Raw genomic sequence first — 19,399 nt, 5'->3', positions numbered from 1 at the left:
AAAGCACAGAGTGAGAAACTTGGGAGAGGAAGCAAGTGTCACATTATGTATTAGGCAGTTTATGTTGGGATACTCATTAATACTATGGCAACATAATATTATATTGCACTGCTAAATTGGGCAAGATGATAATGCAGAAAGCACCAGATCAGACCAGAACAACGTTTATCAAAGCCAATTAGAAAAGCACAGCAGCTTTCAGATATTCATGTGAATGAATCGGAAAACAATTATTTTATCCATCTGTTTTCTTCTGCTTATTCAGTTCAGGGTTGAGGGGGGTTAGGGGGCTAATTGAGAATCTCAGTTACCTTAAAACGCATGTCTCTGAAGTGTGGAAGGAAGCTGTGGTATCCAGAGGAAACCCATGAAGCATCCAATCTCCACACACATGAACCCATGACCTTCTTGCTGTGAGGGGACAGTGAGGTGAAAGTGTTGACCACTCCACCTTGCCACCCACAAAAATGATATCAATGTTACCTTAGTAACCTTACATGGTTGGCTGTGATCTTTGTGGAATTTTGCACGTTCTTCTTGTGCCCACTTGCTTTTTCTTCTGCTTGACTTCCACCGACAGTCCAAAGCAACGCATGTCAGGCTGACTAAAATGCATGTCCTTACCCTGACCGCCCACAACACTGAATTGAATAAGCAGTTAAGAAAATGGAAAGATGAATGAATCAGTCAAGATGCCTTAATTATGATGATTCATTTTCTTTCTTTTTTTTCTTGCATGACATACACTTGTGATGAATGAGGCTTTTCTAACACCATTAAAAAAATTAAATAAGAATTAATCAGATTATGCAAACTCCAAAAAAACAATTTACTTACATGGGGGTAGATGCTGACTCATAGTAGTCTATATATTTAAAAAGAAAAACAACCAAGTATTAACAGAAAACACTTTAATTTGCAAATTTGTCAAAATGTAACATAAATCAATCAACCAATCAATCAAAAATAACTATATACACAATATTGCACAAAAGACTTGAGTTTGAAAGAAAATATGCTGCCCATCTTAATTGTTCAGCACCACCTGGACTCTCTGGTCCTCCAGGCTTCTTGAAGATGCGTTGCTGGTGATTTTTAGTCCAGATCTTGTCTGATTAGGCATACCTCAGCTTTTCTTCCTGTTTCCCATTCTTAAGAATGGATTCTTGCCAGTGACACTGACAAACTGTGTTATCTTGGGTATTTTTAATAGATTCAACTAAAGAAGGAGAAACAAATTTTTCAGAGTAGCAAAGGTCCTGGATCTGCCTCGGGGCCTCCTCCTGGCAAGACACCTTACCTGGGAGGTGTCCGGGAGCTACCTAGGCAGATTCTCCAACAATCTCAACTGGTTCCTTTCAGTGTGGGGGAGTAGGGGCTCTTCTTTGAGGGCTCCCCAATGACCCCTTTCCTGTCCGGGAGCTACCTAGGCAGATTCTCCAACAATCTCAACTGGTTCCTTTCAGTGTGGGGGAGTAGGGGCTCTTCTTTGAGGGCTCCCCAATGACCCCTTTCAGAAAACACCTTTCAGAAGAAGGTAATTTCTGCTGCTTAAAACTTGATCTCTGATTTTAAATTCCAAAAGACTTCATTGTGTATTCACATCCCAAAATCTTAGCATTTCAGTACATTTTATTGTGAAAAATAAAAAATATTGCATAGTTTATGACATATCTGGATAGGAATTGTTGGTGACACTTCAGAGAAGAGAGGATCCGGACACCTGTGCTTGGCAAAAATCCAGAATCCAAAACTTTAATATCAATTTGGAGGTCTTAAAATTGGAGGCATTCAGCAAGGTAAACAAAATAAACAAGGAACAGCAAAAAGGCAAAGTCCAAAAACAGTTTGAAAAGCCAAAAGTATAGGTAGAACCTTACTTCATTAAACAGGATCACACAAGAGCAAAAGATCCAGGAAATGGCCACAAAGGTCATACAAAAAGAAAACAAACCAAGAAATGGCTGTAAAGCTCGACTGCAGCAACTAACAAGACAATCCAGCTCCTGAATGAGGAGCAGCAGGAGGTTATATAGAGAGAGGAGACTGACTGAGCGATTGAATTCAGGTAGCGCACAAAAATGGAGAGAAAATAAGCAAAGCCAGGAATTAAAACGAACCAGGATGCATTACAGTGGTTATTTTAAAAATTAAGCAAACACATAAAGTAACACATAAGTGAATAACAAAACCATGACAAGGAACACCGCTAAAAGTCTATATGAAAAAAGAACGACTATCATGACACCACAATAATATGCAGATCTACTAAAAGTTTCTTCTTTTTTTAACATCAGTAATTTGATTTGAGACCAATCCTGTTGTCACTAATAGATGGAGAAATAACTACTGTGAATTTGAAGTTTTGCTTTTTGGTCACATTCATCATCATTAGGTGCCCTGCTAAATTAGGTTTTAACTCTTGTAAAATATCTGTTTATCTGGACATGTATTAGAACTGCCAAGCACTTTGATTGCTTATAGTGTTACAACCAAGGCCACACAAATGCCCTGCCAGTCCTGGAAGCTGTGAGCTCTCCCATGCACTACTCTGAATTACCTGTCAGCATCGATTACAGAGAGTCTGTGTGGATGGGATCTTGGATTTTCTCTCCCTCAGAATTAAGATAAGCTCCTGCCTGCCTGTTTGAGATGCCCCTTGTTGACCCACCTGTTGAGTGTGATGCGAGATGTGTGTTCCGCCACCGTGGCCATATTATCCTCCAGCCCCACACACATGCACTCACACCAGGCTGGCAGCACTCCCTGTCCTCATCTGTTCATTTCTCCCTATCGCCTATGTTGCTTGTCTCTCCTCTAACCTTTGTTTTCAGTCCTTGTTTTTGTTCTCTCTTCTCTAACCTCTCTTGCTAAGCTATCTGTCTGCTTTTATTCAACCTCATCTCTCTCGCCACACCTCGTTGACAGCAAATTCCAAAGAGAATGCCTCATTTCTGCTGTTATCCAAGCAGAAAAGTGGCATTCTGTTCATTTGCTTTGGGAAATAGGAAATACATAAATTTAAATAGGCCATTTCCCAATAGTTAGAGCGCACAATACCATCTACTATGTATTAAGAATGCAAGAAATGCCTTGATGTTTAAAGTCATACTCTAGGTTTGCCTTTAATGCATAAAATTATCTTCTCCTGACATTAAGTGCAAGGTTAGAACAATAGACTGTACACAAAAGATGGCATTGTGGATGAGAACAGTGCCTTAAATCTGCACCAGCTGGGGGCATCACCCTTGATTTTAAATAGAGATCTAAATATAACTTGAAAATAACACTTCTAATATAAAACCTCAGTAAACATTTTCTGATGAGTTTATGGTCCCAGTAATTAGTCTTGGTCTTATTGATTACATCAAGATGTTAATTTTATAAATTATGGTCCCATATAGAGAAAAAAAAGACAAAGAAGGGCATGTTTAAGTCTATATAATAAACATGCTCAAAATCAGAGAAGTTGAAATATGATAAAGTACAACACAGAGGCCTTTGAAAACAGTAGTAGGGCAAATGTGTGCATTTATTACAAAAGCATAACCTTCCTGGCATATGTTCACCACAGTTTCACCTGCAGTAGAACTCAAAACCACAAATTGAAATAGCAACAGATGAAAACATGACCGAAATCTAATTTTGTTTGCCAGCTTTTTGAAAATGTTTGAGAAAGTCCCCATCACATTACTTCCTCTTTTGCTCCTTACAGAGAAGTGTTATAATCGCTTTGGCACTGTTAGGGCTTACCAGAGGTAAATAACAATGCTAACAGTGGTTGCAACAAGTCTGCACTAAACTTTGTTAAAACATTTTAAACAATAATAATTAAAATAAAAAAATAAATAAATAATGAAAATAATTTTTGTACTGCAAATGTGTTTTCAATTAATACATGCATAATAGAGTTCTTATTCAGTAAGATTTAAGCTTAGAGCTGTCAAATATTTTTAGAGGACTTTGATCTGCTGACATTTTGTTTCATTAATGTTATCTGGAGAAAAAAAGAAAGATTTAATGTCTCTATGTTTAATATACAAAAGAAAGTGACGGGCAGATAAGGTAATACTAGCAGTGAAGAGAATATTTCTATTCTTAGCGCAAGGATTGATTATTTTACTGTTAAAGGATGTAAAGCTCCTAGGGGTCTAGTTCGGACTAACTATTTATGAGTCATCTAAGTGTATTTCCTATTCATTATCAATGACGGCGCTCTAATGCATCAATATGACACAGCAGATAAGTATTGCTTCTCTGGCTTTGAGAGTGACTTTTTCATTATCATGGATTCTGATTATTGTTTCTGAAACCCTATGAAAATGATATGTGACTTTGCAGTGTTCCAAAACCATCACAAAAGGCTTCATCAGGGGAGAGAAGCCAGCCCTTAAACGAACGCCTTCCATAATTTGCTAGCTTCAAGCCTAATGTTAGGTTGATGAGAGTCTCTTGGAAGGGAGTCTGAAATCTAATATAATTTCAGAAGAGGGCTGATTATACTGTAAATGGTGTGCAGATTTTCAATATCTTGGATTAAGTAGATACCAGGAAAAAGTATTTTTAGGTTTCTTCAGATGGATTTCAATTTTACAAATACTGATAGGACTTTTCACTGCCAGGAGAAATAAGCAGTGACATTGTGTGGTTTCTAAAACTCAAAATACAATTTCAGGAGGAACATGCTAGGTTCTAGTGCTGATGAATAAATCATAGATTTTTTATCATTACTGTATGCAACGTATAGTCATAATGAGAATATAAACATTTAACCTATCTCAACAATGGTATGCGGACATCAAGTGATTCCAATTTTTTATTAAGTGTGCCAATACTCTTTACAATTATTTGAGCACTTAGGAGTCAATTTGCATGTCATGTTATTGTTGCAGAATTTCCTTTTGATTTCCAGACTTCAACAAAATCATGAAAACAGTATGTTTATGATGTTTCTAATATGTGGATGAACTTAAACATGAAAAGTAATTCAAACCTGACTCAGTTTGGGCCCAAACTAAGAAGAAAAAAAAAGACTTCACCCATCAAATATAATAGGAAAAAATCTCCCTGTTTGTTATTATTAGTATATGATTTAGATTTCCAAATGTCATGATGTTATTGAAATCAAAACAGGCTATAAGTGATGTGTTGTTCTTTTTATTACAACATTTTGATCTTTGCTCAAATCCTGTTTTTAAATGTGACTCATTTCCTGCTTTTATCAACTGTCCTCAAACACGGCAGGGTAATTGTGTGCACACCGTGCCATTTTGTTATTGTACTTACAGTAGCTAATCCCTTAGCTAATCCCATCGACTTCACTACAGCCAGAAACTCCACGGTTGAGCTTTCCTGGACAGCTGTCATCTCCTTTTATTTAACTGTCAAACTGTTCAGACAAATGAGAGTTTATCAGCAAAGTATGACCTGTTCAGTAACTTTTTTTATTAGATGTGGACGGCTGACTAACTGTTCTTTTATGAAGACGTGAAGACTTGCGAGGTGCGAAAATACCAGCCTTGTAATTGGATTCATTGGGAGATGATCATTGTCCCCATTAGTACCATATGTGTACAGTGATGTAGGCTTAATCTTTTATTGCCTTTCATTGCCTCCTCCTCTCCCCTTGGAAATGAACAATTATCTTCTGTAAATTGATTTCTACCACACACCGAATTGCTCATCAAAGACATGCACATAAAAAAACCACTCTGTCCAGCATCCCTTTTCTCTCACTTTGTGGTCATGCTGCACACCTGCAAGCACACTACACTTTATCTTTTCCTTAGTGCAAAAACACATCTACTGTAGGTCACGAGAAAATTCAAAACAGATGATTCTTTTTATGTTTGCTTGCCTCTAATCCCCTTAATAATATTTGTCATGCTCGGTGTGCGCTCGCCATTTTTGAACTTAAGTAGGCTCAAGTGCTACTGGTGGAGAAGAACTCAGTAGCTGTCGTTATCAGCTGATAGTCAACACCACCTTGGGCATATCCTATCCTGAGGTTGACACCATTGCTTTGTTGAGCTCACCGATCTAATGCGTCTAAGTTGTCCAGAATATGAGCCAACTGTACAGAGAGGATTTAATATCACAGATCCTATGCAAAATACATCACCATAATGCTCAACTTGTTTGTTTGGGGTTTTTTTTGTACATGTATCTGTAGTCTCTGACAGTCAGAGATAACAGTCAGAATAAGAAGTTATTAAGAATAAGAAGAGTTATTTCATAAAATTAATGCCATTCAAGGTCAGTTACAGCTGATTAACTAAGCACAAAAACAGAAAAACTGTTACCCTTAAAAAACCATTGTGTTTCGTGACTATATACAGGCACTGTCCGCACTGAGGGCTTGGCCAACAGTCAATTAGCTAAACTGTAAGTTAATGTTTTTTTCTTGTCTTAAGAAGTAAGATTTTTTTAAAAATGATGCAAAGAAAAAACAATTTTCCCTTTTTGTCTCTGAATAATAGAAGTGCATTTCTTTGAACACTTAAATTCTGTAGTAAATATCCCCGTGTCTTATTGGCTTGTGTGGAGGATTAGAGCAAAAAGCCAGAACAAACCAGGGCTCAATCTCTGCATTGTTTTTTCATGATTTAGAACAGCTTGGGATTTCTTTACATGCAGAATGTTCACAAACAATGTCCAAACTTGGAAAGAAACCCAAGCATTATAATAAAGTACTACTACAATGGTTGCAGAGCCCCCATGGAGCGCAGTATAATACCTTTATATGCTGAGCTGGAGGCTGGAGGTATCGTGTAGGTGCATAAGCTTACCAGGTGTTGTTTAAGATGCAGTTTAGACCTCAGTCTCCTCTCTGCTGCTGCCTTCAGGCTGTCCAGCCTCAAATCTACAACACAGCCACTCTGTCTCTCTCTTCATTTATCCTGCCTGCCTCCACAATATCCACCACAGAGAGAGGAGCACTGACTGAGCCTGTTGAGAGGAAAAGGTTCCCTCATTTTTGTACAACTTCCACCTCCTCACAGTGAGTGATTTCTGTGTTTGCAACTTCTGTTGAGCAGCCTATTTCTTTTTTTCCTGGGTTATGTAGTGCACATTTCGAATTTTGCTCAGAAATGGCTAAATGTCTGAACTTGTTTAGGGAGGTAGAGCAAGTTGATAATGAATAAGCAAAAGAGACTTACAAATAAGGATCACTGCAAATAAATAAATAAATAAACAGATGAAATGCAATTAAAAATAGTGTTTGTATTTTTGGTTTTAATCTTTAAAGCAGGGTTGGGGAACTCCAAGCCTCAAGGGCCATTGTACTGCAGGTTTTAGATATCACCCCGGGCAACACACCTGAATCAAATGATTAGTTTACTACTAGGCCTCTGGAGAACTTCAAGACATGTTTAGCCTTTTAAATCAGCTGTGTTGCTAAGGAAGGAAGGAAGGAAAAATGGGTTTAGTGGGATTTCACTAAACCAACTCATCTTTATGAGATATGTAATTTCATTTTTAACTTTATTCTGTAAAATGCATTTGTATGAAAAATTCTCATGCAACAGATCTGAAACCCATTAAGCTTAAGACTCTTTCTTCAAGAATACTTTTTGCTCTTGTTTAAAGTAACTTAAATGAGGCAAAGTTAAATACAGCAGCTTTCCCAGCAGTTTTCTACAGAAACACAACCATGTGCCCTGTATGCAAACACACTATAGTATTCTTGTTGAATGGTAAGCTACCTAAAAACTGGTGTGGTGAGGAAAAACAAGAGAATGATTTTTGTTGGGCTGCTGTGGCTCAGGAGGAAAAGCGGATCATCTACTAACCAGAAGATCATTGGTTTGATCCCCAGCTCCTCCCATCTGCATGTCAAAGTGTCTTTGGGAAAAGTCCTGAACCCGGAGTCACCCCCAGTGCATCCACTGGAGTCTGAGTGTGTGAATGGTAGGTAAAAACTGCTGTGGTACTGAAAACGATTTATGGGTTAATGAGGCTTGTATTTGAGTGCTCAGAGTAACATTATATAAGTACACTACCAGTCCATTTGTCATTTTCTTCTTATACATAACTATGCTATAGTTTTACTGGTCCGGCCCACTTTAAAGCTAGTTGAGCCATACAATATGCAGCACTGTTTTAGCTCTCTGAAGCAGAAACACGATGTCTCTGACAGCTTCAGCCACTGCGAGTGATATTCCAAAAATGTATTTGCATACCATTTTCAGCTATCATGTTACTGAACCATTCAAAGCCTGTTCTCTTGTTCAGAAGAGTGTAATTTTCAGTACATAGCAAAAAATGTTATCATCTAATTTTAAAAGTGGATTCACTTTTCTTTGTACTACATGGGCAGATAATCTTTAGAACTAAATCTGTTTAGCTTAGTGACACTTGTAAGAGTCTTTCATGGTTATTATTCATGCTATGTGAGTCTTACACTGAGCAGCACTGCTGTTCTGAATCTCTGAGGGAACATTTCATTTGTCGATTTGTAATTTTACAAGGCTTTCAACTTGCATATGTTGAGCCACAACCTATATACTGAGAAAACACGCTTGTCCTCTGATGCTTGTTTGGGTCCACGGCAGCCTACAGAGTTGACAAGCACCTGAGAGATGTGCTGCACCTTCCTGAGCACTGAGGCATGACTCAATCACAACTCTAAGCACAGGACATCCCTACACGTCCTATCACCCCTCAGCTCCTTCTATGTAGAGTGATGTATTTGTGTCAGTTGATAAAGGAAAAGTCAAGTGACATACACCAATCATTTGCTTCCTCACATGTCGGCAGCTCAGTGGCTTAATGTAAAAAGAAAGATGGAAAGGACAAAAGTGTAGCTCAGTTTTCTTGGAAAAGAAGGCCTCTTCCTACAGATCAGCTGTTAAGCTCACTGAACTGACAGTTGGTTCTTGTCTTCCTCAAAGAAGGTGTAGACTGCTTGGTGTGAAAATGTTCCATTTTTGAAACACTGTTTCTTGTACAATACTCCTCTGAGTATATCTCCTAACGGGTCTGGACAATGTTTTCTTGAGCCTTCTCTTTCTACTAGTTTATAGAGAAGGCTCAAGTGTTCTGACAATTTGTGAATGCACTACAGTCATTGAATACAATCCCAGATGGCACCATATCTGCCGTATAGGTGTGACTACACCTGTCGAATAAGCAAGTTTTTACAATTTGTGAAATACTGCGAAAGGTGGGGTTTTTGTCACACCTGCTCTGACACTTCCAGCAAAACTGCATGAAGTAATTGCAGGAAATGTTACAAATGATGGTAACAAATGGTAAAGAAGATTTTTGCACAGATGTATTGGTTAGAGGATTATTAAATATGCTAAAGTGAAGGACAGATAATTAATCAGCAACTTTTGAAAACAATGAAACATTTTCCAAGCAAAATGCTAAACATTTCCTAGCTTCAGTCATTAGAATTACAACTGACAGTTATCTAGCTCTGTCGACCAGTCAAGTTGCATGTCCATTTGTTTGTCTGTCCTTCAACATTTTAACATGTTTGATGTTTACTAAGATTAATGGAAAACTCACCCAAGGTTTAAGAATACTGTGACTTCAGGTAACACTTAGTGTAGTATTTATGACAAAATGTCATGCAAATGTCCAAAACTGTTATACGTTCAGGTCAAAGTTTAAGTATAGAGTGAAATCGTAATGTGTGCAATAAAGCCTTGTCTGGAAATTGAGATCGTATTTCACCTGTACTTGTTTCCTACCTGTTACGTCTTTGAAGTTTTCATTACACAAATGGTTGCAAAAGAAATCAAGTTTTTCATTATGCTTTTGCTTTTTTATGCATTTTATGTACCCAGTAAATAATGGGCCTGATCTTGTGAAAATTAGCACATTAAATAATAATGAAAATAATCAATATCTGCTTTACATTGATGTTGTGAACCAATAGTCAGGATTTTAAATCAGTAAATCAGCCCAACAGACAGCTATAGAGAGTGTGGTTGTTTTTTTGGTTTTACTGATGGAATCGTATCTCTGTCTGTGGTGTCTATACAGTCCAAGGGTGCAGAAATTAATGAGAGCCAAGGGGCTATTATTAAGCACTCGTGATTAGCTTAGTTGGTAAATTTCAGGCTTTTCTGATTGCATGAATCGGACGTCATGAAATCAAAGCAACCACATGGGTTGCCATTAGAGATGCAAGATATTGGTGTAAGCAGGAAACCTGCTGGTTTTGACAGCACCTGTGGATCCATTGTTCTAAAGCATCTATTAAGTGCAAGGCCACTGAAAGTGTGATTAAAAGTTGCCATGGTGATGAAAGTTACATATAGCAACTCTAGCTCTATAATCACGCTGGGCTGTTTAATGGGGCTCTCTGTCACCTATTTCTGAATCTCGGCTTGGTTAAATTTGCATATGCTCATTCAGGCAGGATGATTTAATTCAGCCCCTATGGGAGCTGCTTCAAAACCATACTGCGCTTAGGTTTTGTGTTAAAGTGCTCCTAATTAGGTCTCTGTCCTGGCACTTACTCATCAACAAAATTATCTCTGAAGTTAGTCCAATGTTTAACTCTCATGTAACAGGTCAGCAGAGATAGTCTGCCAATTCTCTTGATGAAATATGTTGTGTCTCACTGGGAAGTAACACTAGATAACTTCCTTACAAGTCTGATATGAGCAATCTAACAACAACCTTTGCTCATACAGCAGCTGATGAGTAACCAGATGCAACTTTCTACCTGTGAACTGAGAATCCAACTGTGTAGGACAACAGGCAGGAAAGACAATGCCCGATATGCCACTTGTTGCACTGTATCTGGAATGACTGGACATATAAAACCAGTTGTTAATATCTAACTCTCCTAATGCACTTATTTCTAACACCTTAATGCATTTACACTGTGCAGTGCTCCTTCAGTGAATCAGCACACAAGCTTATGTAACAAAAACAATACAAGAATGTTTCCACTCAGGATAACTATCACATAAAAATAAATTTTCTGCTGCTTTGATCAACTTTGCTGGTAGCAAAGAACTTTGACTGGCACTTAAAGAAACATTTTCTCAACCCACAAGTTCTTCTTTTAAAGTTTGTGTGCATTAGGTTATAACTCTTTCTCAGTGGGCGTTATGTCAGTTCTGCCCTTTGTCAAAGATGCAGTTCATACCTCTTATGGACAACATTTTTTTTGTTGCAATCAAGAGGTGTAGGATGTCCAGTGTGGTGGGCTCCAGATTTTTTGCAGTTAATATGCTGGAGTGCTGACCTCCAGCTTGCACTAGGACGGTCTGAAGCCAAGTGCGAAGTGATCTGGGTGAGGACTCGCCATGGTTCATGATGGGATAAGGTGAATTTCCCCCACAAGTGGACGTCAAGACTGGGGGGAAGGATAGAGCAGGAAGAATGGAGCAGGGAGCATGATAGGCACCATGTGCAGTGATGCACATATTGTACAAATCTGTTCTGGTGAAAAGCGATCTGAGCTGTCCATTTACTGGTTGATCTACTTTCCTGCCCACACCTACGGTCATGAGCTATGGGTAGTGACTGAAATAATACGATTGTGGATGCAAGCAGCTCAAAGCTTTTTCTAAAGAATGTCTGGGGTAAAAGATTGTTTCTCTTGGCTTGTTTGGGAACGCCTCAGTATCCCCTGAGAAGAGATAGAGAAGGTGATGGGGGAGAGGGAGTTCTGGGCAGTTTTGCTTTGATGCAACCCTGACCACGATAAGCAGTAAAAAGTGGATGGACGAAATAATGGTTGGAACTGTTTCTTGTTATGTTACATTAACATGAGTTTTTTTAGTTAGTTTGAGCTGTACAAAACAAAACCTGTATTAGTATAGCGATTTCCATAATCCTGAAAATGTATATCACACGGATAATGAATCTGTAATAAAAGCTACAACAATCCTTTGTAACATAGCCTGTGTTTTTCAGTATTCCCAAAGTCTTCTGAATCAGATGGTTGTGGACATTTTTGCAAACATCTCTTCCCAGTAGAACGATGATGTAAGCACACAGGCTTTTAGCTTGCTGGTGTGCAGCCAGGTAGAATGACATATGGCAAGGAGGCATAGGCAATGTGCTGCAAATCACACTTAGGTGAACACAATCTCTGCCTTGACTTTCAGGTTTCATAAATAATGCAAAGGAAAACATTTGGATTTCCCAGGAGTGAAGACAAATACCTTTGAAACTCTACTTTTAAGTGCACTTGTTTAAAAAAAGGAAAGGAATGACGATATTCTTACCGACTGCAGCTACACGATAGTAGAAGACTAAGTCCAAGCATTTAGTAGAGTAGGCTGAAAATACCACTTTGCTTGTTTAACTGTGACCTCACAAGTACAGATCTATTTTAAAACTTGACATAAATCTTATCCAAGCTGGTCTCAAGGTTCAGCAGAGACAGATCAGTGGCTGGTTCAGTGACATTTGTCCAGCTGAGCACAGTTCAAATAGATTAATGATGAAGCCTAAACTAACTGATCGTGATTTCAGTTTTTTTTTACTACATAGTTAATGTAAATATTAAGTTGTCTATTTTTAAACACTTTATACTGATAAGTCCGGAGAAGTCAGCTGAGCTTCAGGTGATACAATAGTGTGATAAGCAGTGTTAAAGGTGTGTAAATGATAGTCGGTGTTCGTATTGGAGGTATTGTCAAATAAGAAGGATTTAGGTCCTAATCAGGACTATATAATTACCCTCTGGTGTTTTATTTTTTCAATCAAGGGTTAAGCTTTCTAATTATTATCAACGGGGCCTTAAATTTCACGGTATTACATAAAGTAATGAATTAATGTATCAGTACAGAATTTAGAAAAAAAAATGAAAAGAGAGATTCATAAAGAAATTCTGATAATGGTGTTTTTCCTCAGGTGTTTCTATTTTCAAGAGAGACTTCCCTGCTAAAGAGGATGGAACAGCTAAGTATGTGGATGTGTGCTAAGGAGACACATTAAATAATAGATGTCTCAAATGCATTAAGTCTGACTTCATGGTGGACATCAGACTTCAGAGGGCAGTGACACTGAAAGAACCTGAGTAAGACATGTGTAAGGTTACAAACACAGAGTGCACAGTGACAATAGATAGGAGACAAGATCACTTTTAATTTAAATGAAAATACTGAGTTCTGATACACTGAAATCACACTTTTAATGTACTGTACGCACTTTTAAGACTCTGGATTTTGTAATACATATGCCATTTTAATAATATGCAATATTTTTTAAATTAAGACTAATGTATATATTAAGGTGAGGCACCCACTAACACAGTAGCACTGAAAACAAGTCATGAATAAATGAGGGCAGATGTGAAAAAGAGGGCAAAGAGACAAAAGAGGAAAGACAGAGAGAGAGAAATAAAGCTTTTCTACCTCTCACAGATTGTGGGCTTTTGTTCGATAGCTGTGAAAAGATAAGGTTTACTAATGGGGTGTTCAGGAGAATGTTTCATTTATTATGATACTTTACTAATGCGACTGTGGAGTAATATCAAGCGGCGGCGCTATTCATGCAAGCCCTGAGAGGTTTACATTGTAGAGCCTGTTACCGGTGCTTCCATAACTGTTAGCTCTGGCAGTCACAGCCCTGAGAGGCTCTTAGGAAGCTTTAGCATAGCACCTGGAAACATTACGTCCACGGGTGTGACATAGAAGCTTTGCTCTTTTTCTCTGCATATATTTTCAGGCTATATTACTGAAATATCTACTTTACCTAACTTTACTTACTAGCATAAGAATGTCACCACACCCACTATGTGTAATGTTTTTTAAGAGCCAATTTACACTTTCAGTGCTTTAAATATTGGGCTTTAAATAAATACCCAGCTTTAAATACTGTTTTTTTTTTTTGTTGTTGTTGTTTTTAATTAAGACTCTGGTGTCTCTGAGTTTCACACTTTGGCACTGGTGCGCATGAGAGAGTGTCACTTCCAATTTTTCAAATGTGGACATTAATTCAGGACTGCTTTGCATTACGTTTTAATGCAAAATATCATTTTTCACTTGCAATATTAATGTTGTGAAGCTGCATTCTTTTAGTGGTGGCATTTATTTTTTGATTAATGCCACTACAAAGTCTTTTGCCTCCTTATGTAGATTCTGTCCAGACCACTGTTTCTCCAGCACCTTCTGACAAAACTACAGTATTTGCTGCCCTTCGGTGAGAGCATATTGGTTTACACTTTAGCCAAAGATAAATCATTGGTCATGAAAAATGAGCAATATATCATGATGACACACACACACAGCCATAGAGCCACAAGAAACTACAAGGAGATTGCAAAACCAGTCACACACTGCTCCTCCTAGTACACATCAGGAATGTAACACTCAGAAATGCTGCTTCATTCACTGGACTCTCATCAGGACTGTTTGGGTATTTGGGTATTTTTTGTCCAAGGGTGCAGAAATTAATTAGTATTAGTATTAGTAGTATTAGTATTAGTATTTTTTGATCATATTTGATTGACCACCAATCCATATATGTTCTACTTCTAATCAATTCAGTGTTAAAGGTATGCTGGAGCCTTTCTCAGCTGTCACTGGGCAAAAGGGAGGTCTATTGCAGGGCTAACACATGGCCAGCTTAAAATTGCCAATTAACCTAACCCATGCATGTCTTTGGACTATGGGCAGAAGGTGGTGAGTTCATGCAAGCTCCACAGAGAATGACTGCAGTCAGCTAGAGGATTCAAACCCAGAACCTTCTTGCTTTGAGGCAACAGTGCTAATCACTGCACTGGAGTGCTGCCAGATTGACCAGCTATCATAATAAATAGCTACACATTTTTCTTAACACTATTACGTGATTCAAATATGAATCATATATCCTACTCTTTGCATATGGACCCCACTGATTGCAACAAGAAAGTGATTTTCGGGGCTTTTAAACATGAAATGAAAACATGAAATTTAAGATGTGTTAATTTAAAACTCAAGGCCAAGATGGTAAAGATACTGTACTGTGTAGACATGTAATACGTAATACACATTAAGTATTAAATATGTAGTAGTTGGTATGTTGAAAGACTTCTAGATTCACTTTTGGTTTGAGATGGTATTTGTTATTTTCAGTTACAATCTCTGAAATAAAAGCTTTCCAACTGTTGTTTTCTGGGACATTTCTATTTCAACATTTAATGCACTGAGCAAGCCACCATGCTCTCTACCTAGTTTTGATCTGAAGCCAAAAAGCAAATGAGAAAGAGCAGCATTGTTGCTGCAGTGCTTAGCATTGTGATATATTACCTCATCAGTGAACATTTCTCCTGGCTCTCTCCTGATACTTACGCATTGTAGTCGACTTTATTATTTTGTCAAGTTACCATCTCTGATGTTGGTGTGGCAGAGTTTCTGTAGGAGCCATTAAGCAACACAGATAGTTTATTATGAAGAAACCTTTAAATGCAATGAGATAGAAAATTATCCTTGAAAATGGGGTGGGTAATTTTATTTTGATTTTTTTTAAGAATTTGATAATATTAGATATTATGAGGTGGGGATGGGAAGCTATACTTTTTGCTCTTCTGACAGTTTAAAGCTTATATACCACAGGCAATGGAAAGATCAGTCATTTTTACTTCCATAATATAAGGGAGATTAAAAATGAGGTATATCCTAGAGAGTATCGAAGACAATACAATCAAAACACGTGAAACTGATATATAAAAGCCTACCACACAGCAGATAATCAACAAGAAGGAATGCATGCAGACACTGGACAACACCAACCCAGAGGTGTTCTGGAAGCAGAGAAAAAAATTGAAGCTCAGGAACAGAGCCAGCACAAACAGATGTTGGAAAATGTACCAAAATCCAATAAAAACATAAAAAAAAACCCACAAGAAAAGGTCAACTTAACCAAATCATTGCTAATTTGTAAGAGGCCTGCGTGCAAGATAACAAATTAAGATCAAAAAGACATTTAAAAGGAAGGCAAATGCATTAGCTAAAAAACCACAGTGCAACACAAATGCAGACGAAAGTCAAGAGCCTGACCAATTTGATCAAACTCTGGCCTCTGAGGTCACAAGAATATAATACGTGGTTCAACAAGAAGGCTCAAAACAAGCAATCTACAAGGGAAACAATAGAATAGAAAGCGTCACAAATAAGCTCAAAGACTATAAATTGCATCTTTCTGCTTTGATTCAGTTCCGACACACTGCAACTGTACAGCAAATAGCAACAGCGAAGGAAGCAAATTGAACCTGGAAATCCAACTTAATGTACTTAACATGCAGTTCTCTATTGATAACTAGAATCTCATTTTTTAGACTGACAGATGAACCGGCAAGTCTGACTGCTACTGAAAGCCAGTCTGAGATGCTATTGTTCTAAGTCAATTTGTATCCAAGGTCAAAGTATGCTACAAAAAAATCCCACTTCTGTTCCCCTTTCTTACTACCAATCAAGTCCTATTAGATTGTAAACCCTTTTGGGAGGGGAAACAAGATCAAGAAGAGATGAGAGAAGAATTGGAAAAGGGAGGGGAAATGGGTCTGCTTTGTACTTCAGCATTAGTAATGAGACATTAGCCTTAGCATACATAGAGCCCCAAGATAACCCAAGTAACTAAACCTTTGATTGCAAATTATAGATGTCACAGTTTTATTCACTGTTTTAATACACTGAAATATATTAAATATCAGAGAATTGATAGTATACTATGATACCTAAAAATGAATTAGTTTTAGGGATGTCCTATAGTACATATTCTTTCAATCTTTGTTACCTTTTCTATTTTTTAAAATGCAAAAAACAATACATATTTTTTTATAAAGAAAATGACCAAACATGTTTTGGTCTTCTAACTCATCAACACATACAGTGGAACATTAGGCCAGTGCAAAATTCATTTGCCCTGTGATGCTAATAGTGTCCAGAATTAGAACAAGAATTAGTGAAACTGTAAAAAACAAAGACGACAGATTAAAGAGAAACTCCTTTTGTCATGCAGAGATACAAACTTACTGAGAATCTTCAAAGTGAGATTGAACCTTAAGCTTTAGCTGCACATGCTGTAGGCCGGTACCTATAATTTAGTTAATTTAATCATCATATCACAGTAGAACTTGTCTTCATTTCTGAGAGTAAATACTGTGTCACTTTGTTATATAGAACACATATTCTATAGTGACCTTTGAGTCAAATTTAAGATGTCTTTTCAAACTATTTGAATGTAAGTCCTGTTTACTTGAAGATTTTCAAACCAAGGTATTTACTTTATATTAGTGCTGTCCGTTAAAATTACGTTAATGCCATAACCGTATTAATGCGGCAAATCTTTGTTAGCAAGTTAGAGTGGATCACCCCGTGCATGGGGCTGCACGGCGCTAAGGCGGTAACGAACTAACCATGCTAACGCGTTGACGCTGTGCAGCCCCACGCACAGGTGATCTGTGTTAATGCGGTTATGACGTTAATGTCATTTTAACGAGATGACGCTGACAGCTCTACTTTATATACGTTATTCATTCAACAATTTCTTAATTTTTGACATTTGCTGTGTACTCAAGATATATAATGTCAATATTTAAAAATAAATATGAGATAAATATGGAAATATAAATGTCCATCCATCTTCTTCCGCTTATCTGGAGCCGGGTCGCGGGGGCAGCAGCCTAAGCAGAGAAGCCCAGACCTCCCTCTCCCCAGCCACCTCCTCCAGCTTATCCGGGGGAACACCAAGGCGTTCCCAGGCCGGCCGAGAGATATAATCTCTCCAGCGTGTCCTGGGTCTGCCCCGGGGCCTTCTCCCTGTGGGACATGCCCGGAACACCTCACCCAGGAGGCGCCCAGGAGGCATCCTGGGGAAATATAAATGTTTAATGCCCAAATTATAATATCCAAAGAAAAAGGATGTAATGTTTCTACATGACCAGCACCAAATCCATGAATCTTCTGTGTAATTTTATGAATACAATGAACTGCAGGTCGTACAAAATCAAACACCTAATCATGCAGTCTGCCACTGCAAACATTTGGCTCACTCTAAAGAGGTCACTAAAATCCAGTGTGGTACTGTCATCAAATGCCACCATTTGAACAAGTCAGGTTATGAAATTTCTCCTGTCCTATATATTTTACAGTCAGTTGTAATGTAGTATTATTACAAAATAGAAGCATTCAGTGGCAGACTAAGTAAGGGGCAGGGTTGCCAAGTACTAAGGCACATGTGTAAAAGTCACCAATGCACTGCTGACTCAGTAACTGGAGAGTTCCAAACTTCTTCTGACATTAACATCAGCACATAAACTGTGTGCCAGGAGCTTTATGGCGTGGGTTTGCATGGCTGAACAGTTTCTCTGTGCAAATTTTAGCTGACCCAGTGGTTTTTGCTAATATAGTGTATGCATATAACCAAGCTACATTTAAAAAGAATTTCAGCTAAATGAAGGACAAGCAATGACAAACCTAATGACTAATTTATGGAGAAAAAAAGAGACAAAATATTGGCTGGTTTGTTCAGTAATGTGCTGTATGCTATCTTTATGTTAGATCGTAAGCTCTTTTTGAAAGGGAAACGAGATCAAGAAGAGATGAGAGAGTATCTATATGAGACACTGTTGATTTTAAAGCAATTTCCATTAAGATATGATGTAATGCTCTATCAAACGCATATATCAATAATTTTTTAAAATTCACATTCTCCACTGCAATGCAGAAAACTGGTCAAATTCATCCCACATAATGATTATTCATAATCAATTACGTTGAAACCAAGCACACCATTGTTTTTCTTGTGACATTACCAATAAGTTTGATGTGTCACATGGCCCTCTTCCTATTGAAAAAACAAAAGTTGTATCCAAGATGGCCGACTTCTAAATGACCACCATGGTCACCACCCATCTTGAGGAGTTTGCCCCCTCACATATACTAATGTGCCACAAACAGGACTTTAACATCACCAACCATTCCCATGTTATTACGGTGTATCCATATAAATGGCCCACCCTGTACTATAATTATTTTAAAACATACATTGACCTGAACAACATCGACCTCCCGAGTTGCATAAAAATTAAAAATGATTGCTGTGAAATTTTAGCTTCATAAATAATATGTTATATTATATCTTATATATGTTGTTGAAAGTCAGTTCATTGATCCCCTTTTAGGCTTTTTTGTCACACACTGAAATCTGAGGCAATTTTTAACATGAGTATGTCGAAAACGATTAAAGATACATAAAAGAATATCTGAATTTTGCTGAGTATTCCTTTGATAAAATATGAAAACTTCCACACTCCTTGAGTTGTGTAATTCAACAACATATTATTCAGAAATCTTCAGTGCAATTTAAATTTTTTTTTTTTGCTGTGCACTCAAATATGTGACTTTGCATGAATGTTAAGACTTTTTTCTTTTATTTAGTAAGCTCATCATCAGACATTATCGGATGTATCTGTTACAGATCCGGATTCATTTTGATG

At 37.7% G+C, this 19,399-nt stretch overlaps 1 protein-coding gene across 4 annotated transcripts in view; it reads left to right on the top strand.

Annotated features, from left to right (window-relative positions):
* elfn1a (extracellular leucine-rich repeat and fibronectin type III domain containing 1a) overlaps window positions 1-19,399 on the top strand; it is a 74,383-nt gene that overhangs the window by 18,237 nt on the left and 36,747 nt on the right. Inside the window, exon 1 of one of the 4 annotated variants that reach the window (XR_014873675.1) lies at window positions 1-19,399. This exon is cut by the window's left edge and continues 18,237 nt beyond it. The exons of 2 other annotated variants lie outside the window; for them this stretch is intronic. The gene's annotated coding sequence lies outside the window, so the exon portion shown is untranslated. One more of the 4 variants, XM_085156596.1, reaches the window with a different exon arrangement.

Source organism: Neolamprologus multifasciatus, chromosome 4 (assembly GCF_963576455.1).
Source record: "Neolamprologus multifasciatus chromosome 4, fNeoMul1.2, whole genome shotgun sequence".
Lineage (NCBI taxonomy): Eukaryota > Metazoa > Chordata > Actinopteri > Cichliformes > Cichlidae > Neolamprologus > Neolamprologus multifasciatus.
The sequence above is the reverse complement of the archived record's forward strand: the minus strand, read 5'-3'. Positions and strand labels throughout refer to the sequence as shown.